Source organism: Drosophila nasuta, chromosome 2R, assembly GCF_023558535.2.
Source record: "Drosophila nasuta strain 15112-1781.00 chromosome 2R, ASM2355853v1, whole genome shotgun sequence".
Taxonomy (NCBI): domain Eukaryota; kingdom Metazoa; phylum Arthropoda; class Insecta; order Diptera; family Drosophilidae; genus Drosophila; species Drosophila nasuta.
This window is the reverse complement of record NC_083456.1, coordinates 22,266,679-22,289,544: the sequence shown is the minus strand read 5'-3', so window position 1 is coordinate 22,289,544 and position 22,866 is coordinate 22,266,679. Positions and strand designations below refer to the sequence as shown.

General features: G+C 38.6%; 1 protein-coding gene across 3 annotated transcripts in view; it reads right to left on the bottom strand.

Annotated features, from left to right (window-relative positions):
- Window positions 1-19,382, bottom strand: part of LOC132787278 (homeotic protein antennapedia) — a 121,769-nt gene extending 102,387 nt beyond the window's left edge. For all 3 annotated transcript variants that reach the window (XM_060794220.1, XM_060794217.1, XM_060794216.1), the window contains exon 1: window positions 18,287-19,382. The gene's annotated coding sequence lies outside the window, so the exon portion shown is untranslated. The remainder of the gene's footprint in view (window positions 1-18,286) is intronic.
- Window positions 19,383-22,866: the final 3,484 nt, after the last annotated feature.

Here is a 22,866-nt window from a genome sequence, read left to right as displayed (position 1 = left end):
ATTTCAAAAAAAAAAAAAAAATACAAACTTTCATTTTAAGTGCATTTTAGTTTGTTAAGATAAAATGAAACTTTGCTTCACTGTGCAAACGTATACGAATACATGTGAATGTGCGCTGACTATTTGCATAGCCTACAGCCAGGCACAGTGGCACAAAAGCAATGCATCTTTATGTAATCAACAGAAATTTAAATCAAGTTTACATTGCAAATAAATAAATGTGATGCACCATTATTTTAAGTGCATTTTAGTTTGTTAAGATAAAATTAAACTTTGCAGATGTAGCTTTAATATTACGCTTGTTACTCGATTTTTTTTATTTTCGGGGGCGGAAGTGGGCGTTGCGAAAATTTGAAACAAACTTGATCTGCGTGCAAACATAACAAATGGTGTCGAAAAAAATTACAGCTCTATCTCTTATAGTCTCTGAGATCCAGTGTTTCATACGGACGGACGGACAGACGAACAGACACACAGACGGACATGGCTAGATTGTCTCGACTATTGATGCTGATCAAGATATATACTTTATAGGGTCGGAGGTGCCTCCTTCTATGGGTAGCGGGTATAAAAAGCAACTTTGCTCCACTGTGCATAACTGGCATTGTCGGTGCAACCTTTATGCCATTTCTATGCAGTCCAACTCCAACTAGCAACCTATTTAACCCTTTTGCAGTGTAACTACAAGCTACCCTTAGTGCTTAGTGCCAGCGCGAAGCGTCTGGCGAATGTTGTGGACTTAAATCAAAAGGTGACTAAACGAGAATTTCCTTTTTAAATTAATAAACTCAGCCAGTGGCGCGTTACCCGTTGTCCGCTGTCCGCAGTCCGCGGCTTGTGGCCTGTGGCTGTGTGGGACTTGCACTTTTGGTGGAGCTCGACTGTAGTCGCGACTTCTGCCCTCGGTGGGGCGCTCAAACTTACCCGTTAACTGCACTCATAAATTGTGCATAAAACTTTCTGACAAGCGGCAGTTTTTTTTTTTTTTGGTTTGGTTTTTCAAATGGCTCGCGAAAAGTTCTCTTTAAAAAATGGTTTGGAATCAAAACCCAAATGAATTTAGCGTTGACTTTAGATTTAGCGTATTTTATTGTCCTAACTCAGCGAGTTTTCTATGCTTCATTAAATGCAGACACTTTCGTAAGCACTTACCTGTAATTAAAAAGAGAAAATATATAAATTAGTTGAATAATTATGTTTTAGAAATTTATTATATTTATTGTTTTTGTAAGAGTCAATTCAATTCATTTTGAATAAATACAAGAGACTGAAGGAATTGAAAGGTATGTTAAGTTTAATATGTACAAAAATAAATGCGATTCGATTCCGATTTAATATACCACAAAAATACTAAAAATATACCAAAGGCTATATATATTTATATTTCATATATTCATTCATATATAAATCATTCAAAATATACCACAGAGTGCAAAAAATACCAGATATTTATTTGTATTCTCTGTTTATTAAGATAATACATAAGATGCAGTTTGAAGCCTCAGAACAAATATAAATAAAAACAAGTAAGAAAGTTACAGTCGAGTGTGATTGACTGTGAGACACCCGCTAGCCATATTTAATGAAAGCAAAAAAGTGTGGTATTCATTTTAAAATATACCAAATTTATATACCACAAAAATACCGAAAATATGCCGAAGGCTATATTTGGTATAAAGAGTTAATTCACTTAGTCATATATAGTTCATTCAAAATATACCATAAAGTGCAAAATATACCAGATTTGTATTTGCATTCTCTGTGTTAAGTGATAAATAATAAACTGCAGTTTGTAGCCTCGGAACGAATATAACTTTATAAATAATAACTCATTGACAAATATAATTCCACATAATACATTTTATTTCTAAATTTTTTGAGCAAAGTCTGCCACAATTTTGTTGAGTGCATAAGTATTAAACTTATTGCTGAGCAAATGATTCGTTAGCCTGGATTCACTTTGCAGCCCTTAGCACAGCGGCGTAGACAGTTCAACTACCCTGAAGGCAGTTGGTTAGATTGTTGGCCAGGATACGGATACGGGTTAGTATTGCGACAGCGCCGCGAGCGGCAGGGCCACACATTGCCACACACACAGCTGATAAACATCACCCTCAACCCCCTAAGAAGAAGACGAAGTGGAGTAGTGGACGACATGAGGGAATGATGGAATGGGGAAGATGTGGAATGGTTTGGTTGGACGCATTGCTGGTATGCCTGGTGGAATGCTGCCATGCAGCCACATGTCCTGCCAAGTGTTTTAATTATAAAAATGAGATATCGCAGACGTCCTCGGAGCAGGACACAAAAGTCGAAGGGCACTCGGCGAACTCCACGAACTCGACGAACTCTGCTGAGGTCCTGAAACCTCCCTTTTGTCGGTTTTGTAGTTTCAATGCAAAACTATGCGAAACGCGTGGCAGTTGCGCGTCTGTTGTTTGCCTCGCGGCAGGAAGCATGTGTTCTGAGCTTGTATGTATGCGTGTGCGTCGCTGTGTATCCTTGGCCTTATCAGCAAACGCGGCAGTTCTTATCAAATGCGAGGCAAAGACAACGACAGGCAATTTAAATGTGGCAAAGCCGCACCACAAACTAGAAACGAGCAAAGGATAACAGCGCCAGTTTGAGTCCTGTCGATATGCGAAGCGAAGAGAGAGAGAGAGTTTCATTTGGCATTTATTCATTCATGCGTTGCACATTCGCATTCGCTCAGATAAAATGGCCCAGATAAGTTCGACAGCCCCGAGGATGCGGCCCAATGTCGAATATCTGATTCAATGTGTCTTCCCCCTAAAACACAAAACCCGCTGGCCGCATTGCTTATTTATTAGACTTGCGCTGTGCTCTCTTGGCTGTTGATGACGCTGACTTTGCCAAAGTTATTTCCAAACAAAAGATAGTGAAATCAGTCTGAGATCCTTGAGCAATTAATCGAGTTAGTTAAAGAATACAATGAATATATTATGATAATTATTTGAGAACTTTCTTATATTCAAAGTTTGCTTTTCTATGCACTTTTATCTTAAAGTCAATTAAGTAGACATTGAACAAATTGATGTAAATAGCATTCAAATGCTCTAAGGATGTCGGAATTATTTGCAAATTGAATCCAGCTTATAATATTAAGACGCAAACATCGTTTCTTCCTTAGCTTAGAAGTGTATTAAGAACTAATCAAGTCAAATATGTTCATATTAAATATGCCCGTTAAACGCCCACATATATCATTATCCTACCCCAAGCCAATCTCTGACGCAACGGTTCTTGATGAAATGAATTGAGTTCTCAAGTTATTTTCTTTCTTGGGCGCATTTGAATAAAATGCTCAAAATCACACAAAAGGCAAAAGCAGCATTTTTGGGGTTAGTGTTCTTGAGCCAAGAGTTTTCGCCCGAACTTGAGGCGAAGTTAAGTTAAGGGAAACGTTGGAAAAGTCACCAAATATGGGCAAAACGGAAGCCATAAATGAAATTAAAACAACAGGCGAGTGGCGAGAGGGGAGTGGGGAGTGTGGCAACGACATTTCTCAAAGGACCAAAATTAGGGTCACTGGGTGTGTTTTGGTATAATATTTGGGATTCAGGGTTCAGGAGGAAGTTCATTGCGTAACAGAAACCCGCTAACATAGAGAAAGAGCGCTGTGGAAATAGACAACGAAAATGTCGAAAATGTTTCCAAGTACAAAATTCTGTTTTATTCTGTTTTTTTTTGTTACACCATTTTTCGTTTTGAATGCGGCGCCCATTTTTTTCATTTGTTTTTTTCGTGTCTTTCTGCTGACCAGAAAAGTTGGAAAAATCTACTTTGCTTTTCTTTTTTTTTTTTTTTCTTTTTGGTTCTCTCTCTTTCTGGTGTTGTTTCTGTTTTGGCTGCACAGCAAGCGACTTTGCTTGTTTGTTTTTGTTGCTGTTTTGTTTTCTGTTTTCAGTTATTTTTTTTTTAGCTGCCGCCCGCTGTTTTCCCCCATTTTTTATATTACCACGCCATTTATCATTTCCTTTGCCAAACACTCGCACATATTTGCCATCTCACTCGCACCTTGTTTGTTTTTTCGCCACATTTACTTGGATTATATGTGTATGTGTTTGTGTGTGTATCCATATAATACTTTCAGATACTTTTTGAGCATATTATTTACTCGTTGGCTTCAGGTATATAAGGCAATTTTCACGCAGCTTTAATTTAATTTATTAAAACTTTCGGCATTAGCTGCGATTTTATTTGTATTTTTGTTTGGGGGCCAAGGTGCGTGCAAGGCCACACCCCCTGTTGAAATAAGCATTCGAGCTTTGCTCCTAACCCCGATTCTAACCCCTTAGCCGACATTTTTGTTGTTGGAATGCCTTCAGTTGCCACTAAACATGAAACTGGCTCGTTTTGTTTTCGTGTTCGGTTAACTTCGTTCTTGACATTTCCTGGCCGGGAACCTTTTCGGAGCCGTCGCTACTTCTTCCCGTCTTAGAGTTGGGTTCGGGGTTTGAGGAGATGAGGGAGCTGCTGTTGGGAGCTGCGTGTTTGCATTTGACACATTTAATTCCACCCTCCCCTGACGTCTGACGCTGACATGATTTATTAATTACGAGCGAAAACATGAAACGAACTTGAGTTCTTAATTTCGACCTTAAAGCCTAACTTGTATTTTTTTTTTTTGCTCTTATCCAAGCATGGAATTTGGCAGGTAATTGCTTAATAAGTTTATTAAATAAAGCTTTGCCAATCAAGGTGCTTAATATTGAAGTTATTAAATCTTATTTAACTTGAATATTATTTGGGTTAAATTATTCTAATATTTTCTAATGATATTAGGTTGAATTTAACTAGCAAAGGAGAACGAATTTTTTGTTAAGAATTGTTGAATAAATTGATTAAATAAACCTCTACAAAGCAAGATATTTTGTATTGACAAGTTTTAATTTCATTTTGTTAAATAAACCTTTATAAATCAAGGTATTTTGTTTTGAAAAATGTTATTTTAATTTTATTAAAATAGTTACCATAATATTTTATTTATCTCTAGGTATTAAGTTGAATTTAATTAGCAGCAAACTGATCTCTAATGAACATGATTATATTCCCTTGATTTTAATTAAAACAGCATGGTTAATGCTTTAAAATAAAATACACACGTGCCTGTTTACGTGTGGCTTTCTTTATAAAACAAAAACAGAAGACAACAGCCAACAGCGAACAGAGATAAAGGCCACAAACCAGACGAAGAAGAATGTTTTATTTTCGAAATTTTAATTTTTCTCTTTTGTAGAAAAACAACACACAAAATCTGTGGCAGGGGGTGGCTGCGATGAGGCGAGGGGCAAGAGGAGGGGCATTGGGGGATGCTGCAGCATAGACAAGATAGAAAACAACTTTGGCGCTGAACGGAACGCGCCAAGCGAGATAGATGGATGGCTCGGGTGCCAAGATTTATGGTTGATCAAGAATTTCCCGTACGTTGCACGCGCTCTTTTTCGGCTCGGCTGCCTCTTGCCTCTTGCCACGCCTTGCTTTGCCTTGCCTTGAACTGTTGTTGCTGTTTTTGTTTTGCTTATTTTTAGATTTCCTTTTCGTTTACAGGCGCCCAGTGCATTGCCCCAGCCTCAGCCCCCGCCCGCCATTCAAACTAACAACAACGGCAACAACAACAACAAAAATGTTTCGTCTTATTTCCAACTTGTCGTCTTGCAACTGCAACTGCAATGCTGCAACTGCAACGCGCGAGTGAGAAGAAGAAAAATGTCTCTTGGGTGTATTCATAACATGCCACAGCCATAAATATGCTTTCTACGAGACATCCGACATCTGCGACTGCGTCTTCGACTTCATCTCCTTTCCCTCCTCCTCATCCTTCCCTGCCACTATCACTTCTGTCTCTCTGTGTGCAACTCAGTGACGCTGACGTCGCGCCGCAGCCAATCGCACGTCCAACGCCCCAAACTGGGCGTGCAACAACTGTTCCTTGACGAATTGGACGGATGCAGTGCGTCCGTGCTTGATGACTACACAACTCACAAACACTCTGAAGCAATGAAGTATCTTTTAAGTGTGTGTGTGTGTGAGCCAATCTTCTGCGAGTTGCGCTGCTTAATTGAGAAACTAGTTTCAGTTCGCTGAAGATGTCTAAAAGACCCGACATATCCAAAACAGGCTGATGCTGCACAGTGGGTCAAATCAACAGTTAATAAGTTTTGCGAAATTTAATTTCAAAATAAATTGTTTAAAATTTTATACAATTTCAAAGAAAATATAGTTACAATAACAGACCATTGGAAAATACCAAAAAAGCGTCTAACATATTTTCAACACTTTTTTAAGAACAAAAATTTAGCAAAGAAAATCTTTTGAAAATAAGAATTTTAAAACTAAGTACTGGATAGTTCAAGAAGAACAAGTCAATATGTGACAAACTTATATATGTATTATTAACAATTGGAAACAATTCTGAAGTCAATATACTTTAATATCGTATTATAAAATATAGTATAATTAAAAAAAATGACTGAAACATTTTCAAAACCTTTTCAAAAAAAAAAAGTTTCACTTTTTAAATAAAAATGCATAATTTTGAATAGTAATTAACTACAACAAATTTGTAGACTAAGACAATAAGTTCAAAATGTTACTATAAAATAATAATAATAAATTAATAATTTAGTCAACTTCAATGACTTTAAAATATTTGACAAAGTTTAGTCAGCATTTCAACCATTGTGGCAAGCGCTTATAAGGTTTGTTCGCTCTTGTCGCAGGAAGTGTTAAGCGGAATGTTTTAATAGCTGGCATCAGAGGGCACTTTGGGTTCTCCTTTTTTTTATGCAAATTACAAGAGTCTGCGCTAATAACATGTTCCCCGGCATATCCGAGAGATAAAACATTTTAATTTTCAAGTGCGACACTCGCCGCAAAAAAAGGAAAAAAGAAAGAAAACGAGTTGGAGAACGAACCCAATTCTCTGGCTGGAATCGAATGCGATTGGGGAACATTCTTGGCAATGTCTCAATTGCAATTGCATTAGCACCGTAGGGAGGGAAGGGAAAGAAGGGGGAGATGAAGAGAGATGGCCACCTATTTGTGTAGTTGTGCATACCCCATGTGAAATGTAAATGCAAGTAAATAAAATTGAAATTAAAAGTTGTTTGCGACGTACACCGAAAACACACACGAAAGGTGATAAATCAGGTGACAGAAATTAATTGAGTTATTCAGCATTGGATGCAACGAATATGTGAGTATGTGTGTGTGTAGATACATGTGTGTGCGCTTGTCATCGCTGTTGTTATTGGGTGTTGCAGGCGAGTCTCGATATCGATATCGAAACTCAAGTGTTGTCATCCGGCCTCACACTTGAGCTTCATCTCTGCCTCAGGCCGCGCCTCAAAGCAACGTCGACGACGACGACGACGACATTGTCTGTTGCCCCCACAACCGTTGCATGCCCCATGTTGTTGTCGTCGCTTGCTTGCTTGCTTCATTTCTTGCTTGTCTCTTGCTGATTTTGGATTAATTTGTTCTGCAGTCAAGTAAATCCCCAATCTCCAATCCCAGCCCCTATGCGTTGCATTTCTGGCCCGTTGCGTCACACAAAAAGGTGCTTCGAAGTAAGTTAAAAAAAAAAAAACACAACGGAAAACAAAAAGAGGAAGGAAAAAAACTAAAAAAAAGAAATTGAGGCACAAGTCACCTACCTACCTGGCAGGGCTAACATCAGGTTTTGCCAGTCGAATGCAACAGCCAAAGCAGCAACAACAGCAGCAGCAGCAAGCGGAATGATATATGAAGTATCTCATGGTATGACATTAACAGCACACACGAACATGTAGTTTTGTTATTTATTGAGTTTTCAGATATTTTGAAGGCATTAACATTGAAACAAATTATTATGATTACAAGATTTATTGCCGCCTGGCCTGACCAGCGCGAAACATACGAATAATCGTATCAAAAAGAGAAAGATTAACACCGCAAACAGTGAAAGAGACCTGCAAAAAAAAAACACGAGACACCAGCCAAAATATCGCATATCTCATTTAAATGAAATGTCTCTGACGGCCTGCCCCAACCTGTAACTATCCACACTGACCAATTCCCCATTTCTCACCTCTCTTCTCCTACTCGATTGACATTCCGTTTTTATTGTTGTCATCTCACTCACGCACAATTTACTGTTTTTTCAATTGATTGATTACGAAATCTTTAAACTTCATTTGAATAACTCAGCACGTAAAATGTTGTTACGTGTAATGTATTTGGAAAAAAATGCAGAGCCCCAAATACCTGACAATATGGTAAATAATTGCAAAATTATTGTTGATTACAATGGCTAACAATGGCAAAGAAACAACAAAATAATATTAATAACAAAATTAAAATAAAATAAATTAACAAATTCAATAAATTAATAAAAAGTAAATTAAGTATTTAAGATATTTATGTATTTTAGTGGAACAGTTTTTTTTTTAATTATAAATGTTGAGAAAAAATAAAGATTAAAATCTGTCCTTTAAATGTCACCCTTAACAATAAATATATTAAGGCTTAAGAGTTGTAAATTTTTTTTTTAATTCGTAAAATTCGTTAAATTCTTAAAATAGTTTAAATGGTATTTTATTTCATATTACAACCTAACTTCTCAACTTTTTTAGTTTAGTTGTTTCTTCGACTAAATTTGAAAATTCTTATTTTATAATTTTTGTAATTGTAAACGTAATTTTTAAAAATGTGATACAAATTATTCACGCGTCTGATAATGTTAAAAAATCAATTTAAAATTTTCATAATTGTTTCACATGCATTAAACTCGTTTTTCTAATTTTGTATTAAGAATTTTGTAATCTTTATTAGTTTATCCAACACTGTGGTAATTTGTTTCGCTCACGCATTGCGGACCCCAAGCAAACAAGTCGAGATAGAAACGTTTAGTTATCGCAGCATTTCATAGATGATTTAGATGATTGAAGATATGAGTTCCGAGTAGGCAGCCAAGCACAAAGTCAACACACACAGAGAACACAGAACACAGAGAGAGAAAGAACGGGCAATGCGACCAACATTTTATTGGCTTATTAGCATTGATAATCTCTGGATGTTGGCCAAGAGGTCTCTGGGCCCCGCAGTGTCCGGCTGAGTGACCCACGCAAAAAAAAAAAGCAGTCGCCGCCAGTGGCTGCCTTGAAATCGTCGTCGTTGAATCAAAACGTGACGACAAATGCAGTTTGCCAATTGGCAATTGGCAATTGCATAATTGCAGTCGACGCTTTGGCTAGTTGGAATGCGCAGAAGCAAATGGCTACTACTTTATTTTTCATCGTCTACTTCGTTTTTTATTGCGGATGCATTGGCAGACGATTTGCAGCGGTCGATAACACTGGATGGATAGACTGTGACGATGTCTAATCTGAGTTTATTGATTCAAACGACAGCCGAAGCGAACTGAATCGACAGCCACAGTGCAGACCGATCCCAGTTGCAGGCAACACAACACCTGCCACAAATGGTCGGGGGTCTCTTGTCTTGTCTCTCTAACTCTGATGTTTGGGTGCCAATGTCTGGTTGAGCGCCGGCGATGGCGGTGGCGGTGTTGCAAGTGCCTCACGTTGTGGACACGGACTTCATAATTGCCGCTAGTTGACGCACGTCGCACGTGAAGCTACGTGCCCGCTGTGGCAACTGCGGTTCATTCATCAGCCTCAGAGGCGGATCAACATCGAGTCAACGACGTCGTCGTCGACGTAGCATTTTCTTTTTACTTGGAAGCAAAAATTTTATCACACTTTTTTATTGCCGCGTTGGCTCCTCATAATTTTATAGCCTTTTTTTTATTGGTTTTTGCAGCCAAAATGTCTTGTCTATGGGTGTCTAGTTGTTGTTGTTGTTATTGTTGCTTGTGTTTTGTGTTTGTGTTGTAGCTGCTGTTATTCATACCTTGGGCCACTTTGACTAATTGCAGTGCACTTGCGACTTGAAGTGTCTGGCAGTTGCTGTTGTTGTTGTTGCCGTCGCGCCTGTCAGTCAGCGCAGTCCAACAATTTGTCATCTTCTCTGTCATGTCACAAAACTCTCGAGTGTGTTCTCTCTCTCTCTGTGTGTGTGTGTGTGTTTCTTGTTGTATCTGCATATCCATAAGAACGTAACGTAACTTAACGTATATTTTTTTATTAGATTTTCATAGAAAAGGGGCAGACGACAGCAGTTTATTAAGTCCGCATTCAGTTGAGCTGAGTACGCTGACCATCGTTTATCACTTCCTAAGACAATTTACATGCAAATCAGTTTTGCAACTTGGCCATTGGGCTTTAGATTTCAGCAGTCTGTTAAAGCCTTCTAGCATTTTTAGCTGGAACTGACTTCGATAGGGGAGTTATAGGAATATATAAAGCTGATTGACAACAAATTTGATTACAAAAGGATGAAGTGGAACTGAGAATTAAATTCTACAACAATTGATGTTGCATTTAAATGAATCACTATATATAATAAGCATACAATTTATGATTTTAAATCGCTTGCAATGTCTCTATTCCGTTTTTAAGTCTCTGATTATTATTTTCAATGTTTGTCAGCAAATAAAATAGCTTGCTTTGTATTTTGCACACCTTTTTAGCACATCATGAGACTGACTGAATTGAACTGGGCCAACCCCTAAAGTGAACTTGCCACCCCCTGTGAGTCCAATCCGTTCGGATATCGTTTGTCTGGCGCATAAAGCTTTCGACTCGAAGGAAACCAATTTGTTCAGCCGTTTGATTTAAACGGTTTTATGGCCGTCCTGTTGTTTTCACTCTCTGCCTCTCTCTCCGTCTCTCAGGCTGACGCGCCCTTAAGTATGCCACTCGGCATTGCTAACCCCACTCACCCTCCTTTGGATAGTACTCGACTCAAGTAACCCCTGCTACTGCTGTCAGCCAGACAGTGGCAAATTTGCAGCATATGCACAAAGGGCAGAAGGCGAAATGAAAAGGACATGAGGACGACAGTTTCGCAAGACATTTGGTCAAATTCAAATTCAGTCTGCGGGGGCCGCAATGTCACTGCCCGACCATGTGTGTGTCCCCTGTGTCCCCTGTATTCCTGCCCCTGCAACCCCTCCACACGCTTAAGTCTCTCCGCACACACTCAAAAAGGGGGCGTGTGTGTGTATGTGTGTGTGCGTGGACGCAATGTGGTGCAAATGGCAGCCGTAACGGTTTAATCTGTTTTAAATTATTTTTGGGCATTTGCAGGAGACCAAACAATGGGCCAGAGACGTCGACGTCGACGTGAATGCGGCACGCTAATCTGGAAGCGCGCGCAACGCAACTGCGAAATGTGGATGGGGAAGGGTGAAGGGGGAACAACGGGGTAGGCAGAGGCAAGTCGAATATATTTTTTGGTTGCGAAATTTCGAAGCCGATTCCCAGTTGGGTTGGCTTTATGCATCCGCATCTTTTTGGCTTTCATATTTTTGTTTTTCTTTGTGTGTTTTCTTTTTTCAGTTTTTTTTTGTTTTGTGTGTTTGTCAGTGCGCTGCCCTTATAATCCGTCCGTGCAACAACAACAACAGCACAAAATCCCTCCCTCTCTCGCTCGCTCCATCTTGCGACAACACTCGCTGTCTCGCTCACACAATGTCTCCCTCTCTCACTCTCTTCGGGCTGCCCGCGCGTTGCCTGGCAACGCTTGGCATCAAGATTAATTTTAGACGAAAAAAGGAAAGAAATAAGTCAAAATGATTAATGGGCTTTAATCTTTGTTCGTCGTCGATGTAGACATTGCCCTGTGCTGCTTCTTCTCTCACTCGCTATGAGTGTGTGTCCATGCCTGTGTCTGTGTGTGTTCACATATGAGGGATCTTAAATTTGTAGTGGTATTGGATTTCTGGGTCTCTCACCCGCTAGTTTCGATTTTACCAAATAGTTTTCAGCACTTTACTGCATTCATTTTTTTTCATCTGTTCAACCATGTTTCTAAACATCTCTGCATCCCTTTCTTTCTCACACTCTCCCTCTCTCTGCCTCTCTCTCTCATTGACTCATCCTCCACTAAAATCAAGCAATGGCTTGCTAAGGGAAATGGCATTATGGTTGCCGATATTGATGCTGTTTGACATGGCGTTTGTCATGCAACTGCAACATAGTTTAGAGTAGTAATAAATCGAATTGATAAAATAATAAAATGTACTGTATTATAAAGGATTTATAAAGAAAGTTATCTTTGTGATTAATCTATTAAAAACACAAGAGGGAACTCACTAAATGAAATCCTATATTCACAGCTAATAAATACCTTTTTTCCCTCAATCAAACAACTTGTGAAACAACTTTGAAGTCGATAAAATATTCTAGAACATCATCAAACACATCAGCTCATAAATGTTGTTACTCCAAATCAAAAGCGATTCATTTATCAACTGATTTAATGGCTAAATCTCTTTTGCCCTTTTCCTTTTTTTTTTTTTAGCTCGTTTCGTTTTGCTTCTAGTTTCGGCAAAGAAAAATCAGATCAGCGACGGTTTTTGGTTTGTGTTTTTTTTTTTTTGCTTGAAGTTGTGGTTTGATGTTGGAGTTTGACGCTGACACGATTTCTCATATTCCGGTTAACTCTTTCCTAAGATTTTTGTGCCTTTTTAATTGTGAAATTTCCACGAAATGCGAGTCACTGGTTTTTCGGACTTGGTCTCTAAGTTCATGTTTTGCGGCTGACACGATTCCGATTCCGCCAGACAGCAGACAGCAGACGAAGCGAATCTGATGATGACGACAATGACGACGACGTGGGTCCAAGTGGGGTCCAAGCACTACGCTGAGAGCTCTCGAATGGTCCCCATGGAGGCCCAGGGGATGAGGGGCGGTCGTTGCTGGCTAGTGAACAATCCAAGCCACATTTGTGTCATTCTGCGACAACTTTGACATGTGTGACATTGTTTTTTTTCCATCGCTGTTTTTTTTTTTTTTGTTCACTCGTTGTTTTTGCCTGAGTTTTGCTAGCGACATTTTCGTGTAGTTTGTCGGTCTGGCAACGGCAAACAAAACGAATTATTTCATGTTTTTTTTTTTTTTTTTTGGCTTTTTTTCACTTTGCTTCGTATGCGAAACTCACACAAGCACGGCAACTGCCCAACTTGCCCATGGATAGTGAGTTGAAGATAGAGATACATATGTATATACAAATGCAGATACAGATACAGATACTTAGATACCAGATATGTCGACATCTACATATATGTACATACACACATACATATATAAAAACCTCGCTGCTTGGCCTTTGCTTAGTTTTAATACCCTGTATTTGGGGAGTTGAGAAGAGTCTTAGAAAATTCTCATCAATTTATAGCGCTTTTTTAATTTAATACTTTTCGTACAAATAGAATTTTCTTTAGCTCATAAATTTAACAAAAAAGTTTTGAATTTTCGAATTTCTTTATTTAAAGCAGGGTATCTTCCAGCCTTAACTAGTTTCTCCGAAGTTCTTTCCTTTTATTTTTGCAAATTCGCCGCCCAACTTTGAACAACGTTTCGCAGTTTCATATTTGCAAATTTGGTTCGGCAACTTTTCTCGATTCAGTTCAGTTTTGGGTTCTTTTTCTTTTTTTTTTTTATTACGAGTATTCTTGTTTTTATTATTTCTCGTGCTGTTTAAACAATGACTTTTTTCTTGATGTTTTGCTCTAGATGGACGCGGCTTGTGTGTTTGAAATTCATCGACATTTGAGACTAGCATAAGTTACTCATCTTGAAAACCCAAAAAAAGGCTCTCGAATATGGAGCGCAACTAATTGCTTAAAAAAAAGAAAGGAAGCAAAAAAAAATTCCAGAATATTTCCATATTGATATTCATATTTGTCATTGTTTGGACATCTTGCCGTCGGCTACCGTTGCGACAATGAATTGTTTTGTACATTGTATGTTGTATGTTGATCGCCCGCGTTCTCGCACGCTGCTTCCTTGGAACTCCCGCAGTTGCAGTTGCAATATGCAAATGTTATGCAACATATGTCGTCATCAAGCTCATGTCAACCCATGAATCCCTCAACGGTTCCGCCCCTGAAAATTGAGACAATTGTGTGCAACAGCAGCAACAGTAGTTGTTGTTGTTATTGCTGCAGTCTGCAGCCTCTGCCACAATGTTGCTGCTCTTTGCCTCTTTGCCACGCCGTCGAATGCTAACAGAGATTTATGTTCAATTTTTTATGAGTTATTGACTTCTTCACACAGATAAATCACAAAATTCTCTCCATTCTGAAGTGTTTGTATTTGCTTTTTGTAATGTCATTTGATCGGTTTGTGGTAAAAGCGGAAAGCATCGTAAATTTAATATATAATCTTAAACGGATCTTCGGTATTGAAGACAGATACATTTTACAGGCGAAAGATGTTGTATTAATATATCACAATGTCATTAAAATAAATGATTTTATAATTACCTTAAATTAGAACTTATTTCACTGGGAATTTTTACCATTGTTTTAATATATTCTTAGAAAGTATCTATAATATTAAATTTATATCATATTTTACCCTACGTTTACCTTAATCCTTTGCATAATGCAAACATCACATGGTTCTAAAGAGTCACAAATTGATTTATAGCCAAATGACACATTGAACTGCATACAAATGAATTGATTTATTGTAAAATTTCGTTTTCAGTTGAAAGTAAAAATGAACAAATGAACTCGGCTTATCTTCTTCAGCCAACTAACCGATGGACCGATCTGGACCTCTGCCTCTGTGATTCAGATCACTTTCAAAAACGGCGACAACAATGCGAACTCATAAATAATAATTTCAGGCTGCCTCGCGCTCAAAATCTACAACAAAAAATTGAAAAAAGAGAACAAGAAGTAGAAGTAGAAGACGAGCACCAGGGCCAACTGTAAAAACAGGTAACCTTCAAGACACACACACATAGATACAGACAATGGCAGCCGGCGGAGAGCGCGGAGACGAAGTCAAGCCAAAAGTCATGTCCGGTGCTCGGCAAGGGGCAAGAGCAGGGGCAGCGCATCGGTTCAAAGTCAAATGCTGTGGCAAGCTGAACAAAAAAAAAAGATGCATTTGCTGAGATATACGCCTCAAATTGCCACAGCGAAGGACGCATATTAATTTTTATGGCCGTAGAAAATGACTATTGCATAACCGGAGACAGAGAATCGAGAACTGAGAAGCGAAGGTGAGAAGACACGACGAACTCAGCGGCCTTCGCAAGGTGACTTCCTAAATGCCTAATGATAATTTGAAATCTGGAAATTCTTTATGACATGTGCACGAAGTAAAATTGCAAGTGACACAAAGATGAAAATTTTGAAAAACCACACAGCAGGTTTTCACTTTCCGCTGCGACTGAACTCTTATTGTTGTTGTTGTTGTATTTTCAAGGACATTTTGTGCATAAAAAAAGGAGAATTTTTGCAATCTTAAAGGTGTGCCAGTGCAAACTATTAGATCAGGTACTTGGATTTTACGCCAGAAACTCAAAAACTCACAACTGCAAATACTTTCTCCCTCTCTCTCTTGCTCATTCTCTGGTGCTCTCTCTCTCGTGCTCCTATTCTCTGTCTGCATTTTTTTAGTTTTCGGACTTTTTGCGTTCGTTGTCGCGTATCTCTTTGCCATAAATCATTGTCACCCGCTCGGCGCAATGTCACTGCGAGAGCACCCCGCTGGGCTGAGAGGCATCGGTGTCCCAAACTCAAACTCAAACCCCAGCCCAAACCTCGACTCTGATTCTGAATACGACTCCGATTGCAACTCCCAAACTGGTGCCACAAAAACAGTTCGAGTGCACTCGCTAGCTAGCTCCAAAAACGCAAAACCCACAATACACACACATACTTGAGCGCACACCAATACCAATGCAGAGAGAAAGAAAGAGAGAACTGCTGAGAAATGCCAAACAAACTGCAGTCACAGCAAATTGCCACCCAATGCCGAGTCACTGCCACTGGGTGCTGTTTAGTCCTTTTTTACTGCAGCTACATCAAAATCCGCACAGAAATTAAATAGCACAGCAAAAAGACCACAACAAGTGGCATGCCACAAAAAAACAGAAAAACACAAAAAAATATATAAGGATGAAGAAAAGCAACTGTGGAAATCCGCTAGAAATTCGTTGGCTTAAATCGTTTTTGGTTGAATGCATAAAAAAGAACTTGAGAAACGTTGGCAAAGAATTTACCAAGAAAAGCAGAAAAAATAAAATAAAATCATCTTCTGCTACATTGGCAAAAGAAGTCCTGTCAGCAGTTGCAAAATTTAAGAGCAAAGCAAAGCTTTTAAATTCAACTAAATGCAATCTGAGTGTTGAGAATCATGTAAATCATGGAATTTTTATGTGAAAAATATAAGATAAATGTAATCTCAAATAAAAAAAGGAAAGAAAAGTTTGTATACACATTACAAATATCTAATTAATTTTGACAGCATTTCAGAAGAAAACTTATACCGTGATTTTATCCCACCATTTTGTTACTTAACAAAATAAACCTTTTGTTTTTGTTTTTGGGAAAATACCGTAACATTTTGTATTTGTATTTAATGTGTGTGAAATTTCATTTTTATTTTATTTTGGTTTTTGTTTCTGTTTTAGGTTTTTGCATTTGATTAATTAGCCGCTTCATGTCGCCATTTATCATTGATTTTGAAAATAATTTTAATTTCAAATGCACGGCATCTGCTTTAACTAAACAAGTTTTGTTTATTGTCTTCTCAGAGCCTCTTTGTTTCGAATCGTTTTGGGCTTTTGTGAATACATTTATCGGTTTCGTTAACATTTCGTTCGCTTTTGTAGCTTTAGATTTTTCGACTTAACTTGGGTTTTCTTCTCCCGCGCGAACGGCGTTGATTAATGTTTTTACAAAAGACTTTGTCGCCATTTTTATAGGGGATTATTTAACTTATAAATCATGTCTAAATGTGTGAATTTGATTAAAAATATAGACACAATATTGTGAGGTCTTCGGACTGACAAAGGGAAGTTCTAACTAATTCACTTTCGAATCAAATAAAGATATTCAATGTGTTATTAAAAATGGTATTTGCTTTATTTGTGTTTCCATTGAAATGTGTCATTGTGATTATAAAGTAATTATTTTTCAATTAAATTTTAAATATTTCAATTCGAAAAGCCATTAAAATACTGTGAATCATTAAACAGAAATATCGATTTGTTAATTTAAAAATATTCATACAATTTAAAAATCAGAAAGTCCATTAGAAATGTTTAATACTTTTAGATATTTTCAAAGCACATATTGAAGCATGAATCTGACCGAGGCTACTGACAATACGAAGTGCATCAATGTACAATTTTAGTTCGGTCTCTCTAGTGTCCTTCTGTCTCTGTGACTCATAAATCATGAACTTTTTGCAATGTAAACAGAAAGAGAAATAGCAAACAGAAATAGGCAGAGCGAAAGAGATAGAGACGAGCAGAGAGTTTATGATTTTGTCAGCAGTGAAACATTTCCAGCTGATTAAATCGATAAATTATGAGAAAATAATATGATCTGATGACAAAAATTGGTAGAATAAAATGTACTGACTCGTTATATAGTTGAGTACAAATGCGTTAACAGCAAATAAAGTAAAAGGCCGTTGAATGTGGACAATGTTCATTAAAGCTTATTGAACAAATCAACAACGAATCAAATAAATATTTATTAAAATTGTAAAAAATTGCATTTTAAATACGGAATGCAATAAATCTGAGCGCAACTGCATAACTAAAAGAGAGTGAGAGAGATGGTAATAGATTGAAAGAGAGACGCAGAGAGAAAGAGAGAGAGAGAGAGAGACAGAGAGCGACAACAGACAGAGAGTGCGACAAATATGCAGAAGCCAGACAACTAGGACAACAACAACAAGGACAATGCGCCGCAACAATGGCCGCATAAATTTTCTATGCAAAGGCAGTTCGCCTGTGTGTGTGAGTGTGAGTGAGTGAGTGCATACATGTTTGTGTGCGTGTGTGTGTGTTTGTGGAATGGCTGCCGCATGCGGAAGTGAAACTATGTTGCCCAGGATATGTGCAATAATTCAAAACGATTCCAAGTTCAAAGCGGCCATTACTCGTGGCCAGCTTCAGTTCAGCAACTCCAAATCCCAACTCTGGATCCTAGTTCCAGTTCCAGGACTGGACTGAACTATGTTATGTGTTATGTAGCTAGTAGCTAGTTGCTCCGAAATTTATGCAAATGTCTAATAAGCCTGTCAACAGTTTGCAGTTTGACTGATGTCCAGGGCCCACAACCACTACCAGTTATGACTTATGAAGTGTTGAATATTGGGTGCCACAAAAAGAGCGGCAAACTTACCGCTTTAATCCAATTTGACTCGCCAAATCCTTGAGGTTTACGAATTCAACTTGCAGTTTTGCTGTGTGCAACGTGCGCAAAACTTTCTCACACAAAACTTTTATTTGAATTATTTTGCAACTTTTTCTATACTTTTATTTCTCTGATTTGCCTTCTTTGTTTGTTTTTTTTTTCTTTTCTTTTCTTGTATGCACTTTTGTTGTTGAATATTTGGCTGTTCGCTACGTTTTTGTGTAAATATTGCTTGCTTTTTCTTTTGAGACTAGAAATGTTATGAACTTGATATACACTCGTCAACTTGGCTTGAATTTGTAGTTGAGTGTAACGAGTGTAGTCATCACCAACTTCACTTATTGCACAATTTTTTAGTTAACCGAGTTTAGCCGAGACACCTGCCAGACATAGACACGGGCTTTGATGGGCTCTTAAGTATCTACAACGTGGGTCAACATCATAAAAAAAAACGCTGGCGGAAAGAACAAGATAGCGAGAAGAAAACGAGAGAGAAGAGCGCGCGCGGTTTCTTCCACACAGTTCTGCGAATATTTTGTTGCGTTGCTTCTTTTATTATGAGTCTGCGTCTGGCTGTGGCCAATGTGCGACTGCCTGGCGGTTCTAATATTTTACGATTATTGTTATGATTATTTTTATGATTTTTACGATTTTTACGAGCTGTCAATTGGCCGGTACGTGGCGAATTTGTTTTGCCTTTTTTTGGTTTCTATTTTATATTATTTTTTGTTTTGTTTTTTTCTTTTTTTGGGGCAGGCAGGCGGGCGGGCGACGAGCTGACCACGACGACCGCAGGCGACCGAATAGTTTTGGGGCACAAACAGAACCAAAAGATGCCGCTGCGGCTGCTGCTGCTGCTGCTAATGATGATGATGATGATGCCCCCCAAACGTCGCTAAGAACACCAACAACAACAACAGCTATGACGAGAACGTGAACAAGAGCGACTACTACGACTACGACTACTACGACAGCGACAGCGACGACGACGACGACAACGACAACGGGCAACGTGTGGCATACACGGTTTGCAGTGCACGGGTGCGTTTTGTATTGTGTGATGTTGATTTCTTTACGACTTCTATCAAACTAAACCCATAAAGCATTCAATTCAAAGCATATACATGTGAAAATCCAAGCGAGAACTCCTTATTAATCCAGAAGCGACGCGCCAGCTGACGCCAGCTGCGCAGCCAGTGCCAACGTCAGCGCTCTGGCAGCGCCCCCCCAAAAAAGCAGTATATAAATAATCTTATAAGAAACTCACGCGCCGACAGCGACTGCGACTGCGGCAGAGACGGAGACCAAAACCGAATTCGAGAGAGAGCGAGACTAAAACCGCAACCGCGCAGTCGACGTTATTTACGAGTCTGCTGCTACTGCGCTGCTCTAGCGACGTCGACGCTAACGTCAGCGTCTGGCGTCGGCGTTGCCCATAAAGTATCTGCAGTCAGTACGAAGCAACAAAAAAATGTATCTTCTGTGCTCGCATTTTACGCTCACAGCCGGGAGCTTGTTTGTGTGAGTTAGTGAGTGAGTGAGTGCGAAATTTACGTTTTGCGAGAGCTTGCCACAGCTTGTGGCATAGCCAGTTACCCATTGCTAGTTGCCAGTTGTGTTTGCTGCCGCACATTCGCACAGCGGCCACTTGACCATTTTGCGACGGCTTCTGCAATTCTTGCAGCACTCTGGAAAATGCGCGATTTTTGAGTTGAATTTTGCTTTCGGTATGTTTATTATTTCTTCGGTTTTAAATATAATATTTATTTGTATACTTTTTATTTTGAACTCTAATTGATATTGTCAAGATTTTGCAAGCTTAAAAAACATAATACCTTAATAAAAATTAAATAACAAAAATGTTACCATGGTAAAATATCAAACATTGTTAACCAGCCAAAGATATTCGTATTAAAAATAAAAAAATTTCTAATTCCCACACTATTAAATGTTATTTTATGCTTGTCTGCTTTCTTTGTCTATGAAAAATTCTTCTGAAATAACTTATTTATTTCTTTAAACATATAAAACTCATATTAACTAATATATAACTAATAATAATCTGGGTATAAAAAAACCTAAAAAAAATAGTTGTATACAAATATTTAAATAATTAGACAAAAATATATTTCTATTAACAGTTTAAATTTTAAAAAGTCAAATACTTAAAATTATCTGAATATTTTTAACACTTATTTGATTAGTCTCACATAAAATAAATAAACTTGAAGCGAGTAATAATAATTGTGGAAATGGCTGTGAAACATATTTCCCAAATTGAGCGATTTGCAAGGGAGAATTATGGCCGCCGTATATCTGGGCTTCATCATTTGCCGACGGCACAACAATCATGGCGTTCAATCTCAACCAAACACAAACAACACACACTCACACTCACACGCACTCACACACACACACAGGCACGCACACACTTAACGCAGAACCACCCTAAATGAGCGAATCCAGTTCAGCATCTCTCTCTCTTTCTTGCTCTCTGCTCGTTTCGTGCTCTCTTTTTTTTTGGATGGCCACAGCTGTTGGCCGCATAGAGCGTGAGAGCATGAGATCAGCAGAGCACAGTGAAAGAAGAAGAAGATGATGATGATGATGGAGCAGAAGAAGAAGCAGAGAAGCAGCTGCTGGGACGCACCACGTGCAACATGCTGCTGGAAAAAAAGGCCCCCAACTCGTCTCACTAACAGCTCCAAGCGAAAAGTTGGCCAACTTTGCACTGCCTTGGTCTGCTGCCTCTGCCTCTGCCTCTGCCGCAGTCGCAGTCGCAGTCGCTGCTGTAGCCGCTGCTGCCTCTGTCGACGCCACCAATTGGCAATGCGTCGGCAAACAGGGAGGAGCCGCTGCGGCATGCAGCGCGCTCATAAACCATTCTCGGCTGTCGCTTGCTCGACCGCCTGCCGGAGAGCAACACCAACAACTTGCCTCCAAGATGGATGACGCCGTTGCTGTTGACGCTCACTGTGTGTGCGTGGAAGCGAGCGCACAACACACCATCGCATCGCATGCGCAACAAGGACGGCAACATGCGGACCGCGTTAAGTGTGACGAATGTGCCATTATTTTGCTTTATTGTGTCGTGAGCGGCCGCGTTGCTCTTTTCAATGGGATTTCTCACATAAATTTACGCAGCACACCGAGCAGACCTACAAACCGAGTCGACGTCGGCATCGACTGCGACTTCGGCTTCGGCTTCTGCGTTGGCTGTGGCTGTATCTTCGACGTCGCAACGTTCGTTTGTCGGTCGTCCGACGGTTTCGCTCAGTGTGTTTGGAATCATTTGGCCATTTGCCGTCAGCTATGCATGAGGAGGAATGTAGCGGCTAAAACAGCGTATTATTCGAATAACTTTATATAGGGGGAAAGATGGCATATAAACTGCGCCATTGAATACTAGTTAAATTAATTATAATATATTTTTATTCATGAAAAAATATTGTTTTTTTATACAATTAAAGTTGAAGAAAATTTGCAATGCTTAAATGATCACCTATGGCAAAAGAAGTTGCAAGTTAAGCTGAAGAAAATGTGTGAACATGAACGATCAGTAAATCAGAAGAAATTTATATGTTATTAGTAATTAAGTAGCTGCGAGAAATCTATAAATTGGAAGAAATTGATTCTACCTTTGTATATTAATATGCCACAAAATCAAATAGTTAAGAAAAACAAAAAAAGTTGTCATTAGTTGAGAAAATGCTTAAGATTGCGCGGAGACGTAACTTGAAGTAATAAAGATACATATATTAGATACATATATTATTAGATATTAATATCTGTGATTATGTAAAATCATAGATATTAATAATAGGCTAGGTCAGTTGGTAAAGATCACCAATATTCAACTAGCATAGAAATCATGATTAAAACATATTTATATGAAGCAGTTATCTTTACTTTGGGTAGTATTTTAGAATATTTTTATTTATCATATTTAAGAACAAAATTTAAATTGAAAAAATTGTTCGTAATAATTCGTATTTTTGATAAATAACATAGATTTGATAAATAACATAAAATCAAAATCATATTATTAATGTTTCTCTTCAAATCATATTCTTCTCTCTATTCTTGTATTAGAATCTATCGTTGATGAAAGTATTGTATAGTAAAGTATATGGAAATTCCCATATATTTTTAAACTTATTTTATTTTTGTAATTTGCGGAGGTAATTTAATAATATTTGTTTCCCAATTTCATTGTGGGATTCCGAGTTTGGCAGCTGTTTTTAAGTTTCTTGCGAACAATTTTACACTCAATTATGTGAAGCAATAAATATCTGAAGAGCGGATGAATCGGTTTTAAAAGCACGCTTGGCGCCCCACCAACGTTGTAACCACGTGGATGCGGATGTGAATGTGAATGTGAATGTGAATGTGGATGGCGAGGCTTCTCTGGCAGGACCAAAAGCTGTGCCCCATGGTCCAGAGTCCGCACAGTCCACGGCTGTAGACCCGTACGCATCGCTGCTCTTTGACAACTGTGCGCTCCTAAATCATTCAATTGGGTTGCAAGCACGGCAGGGAAAGGTGGCAAGGTGGGGGGACACAGGGAT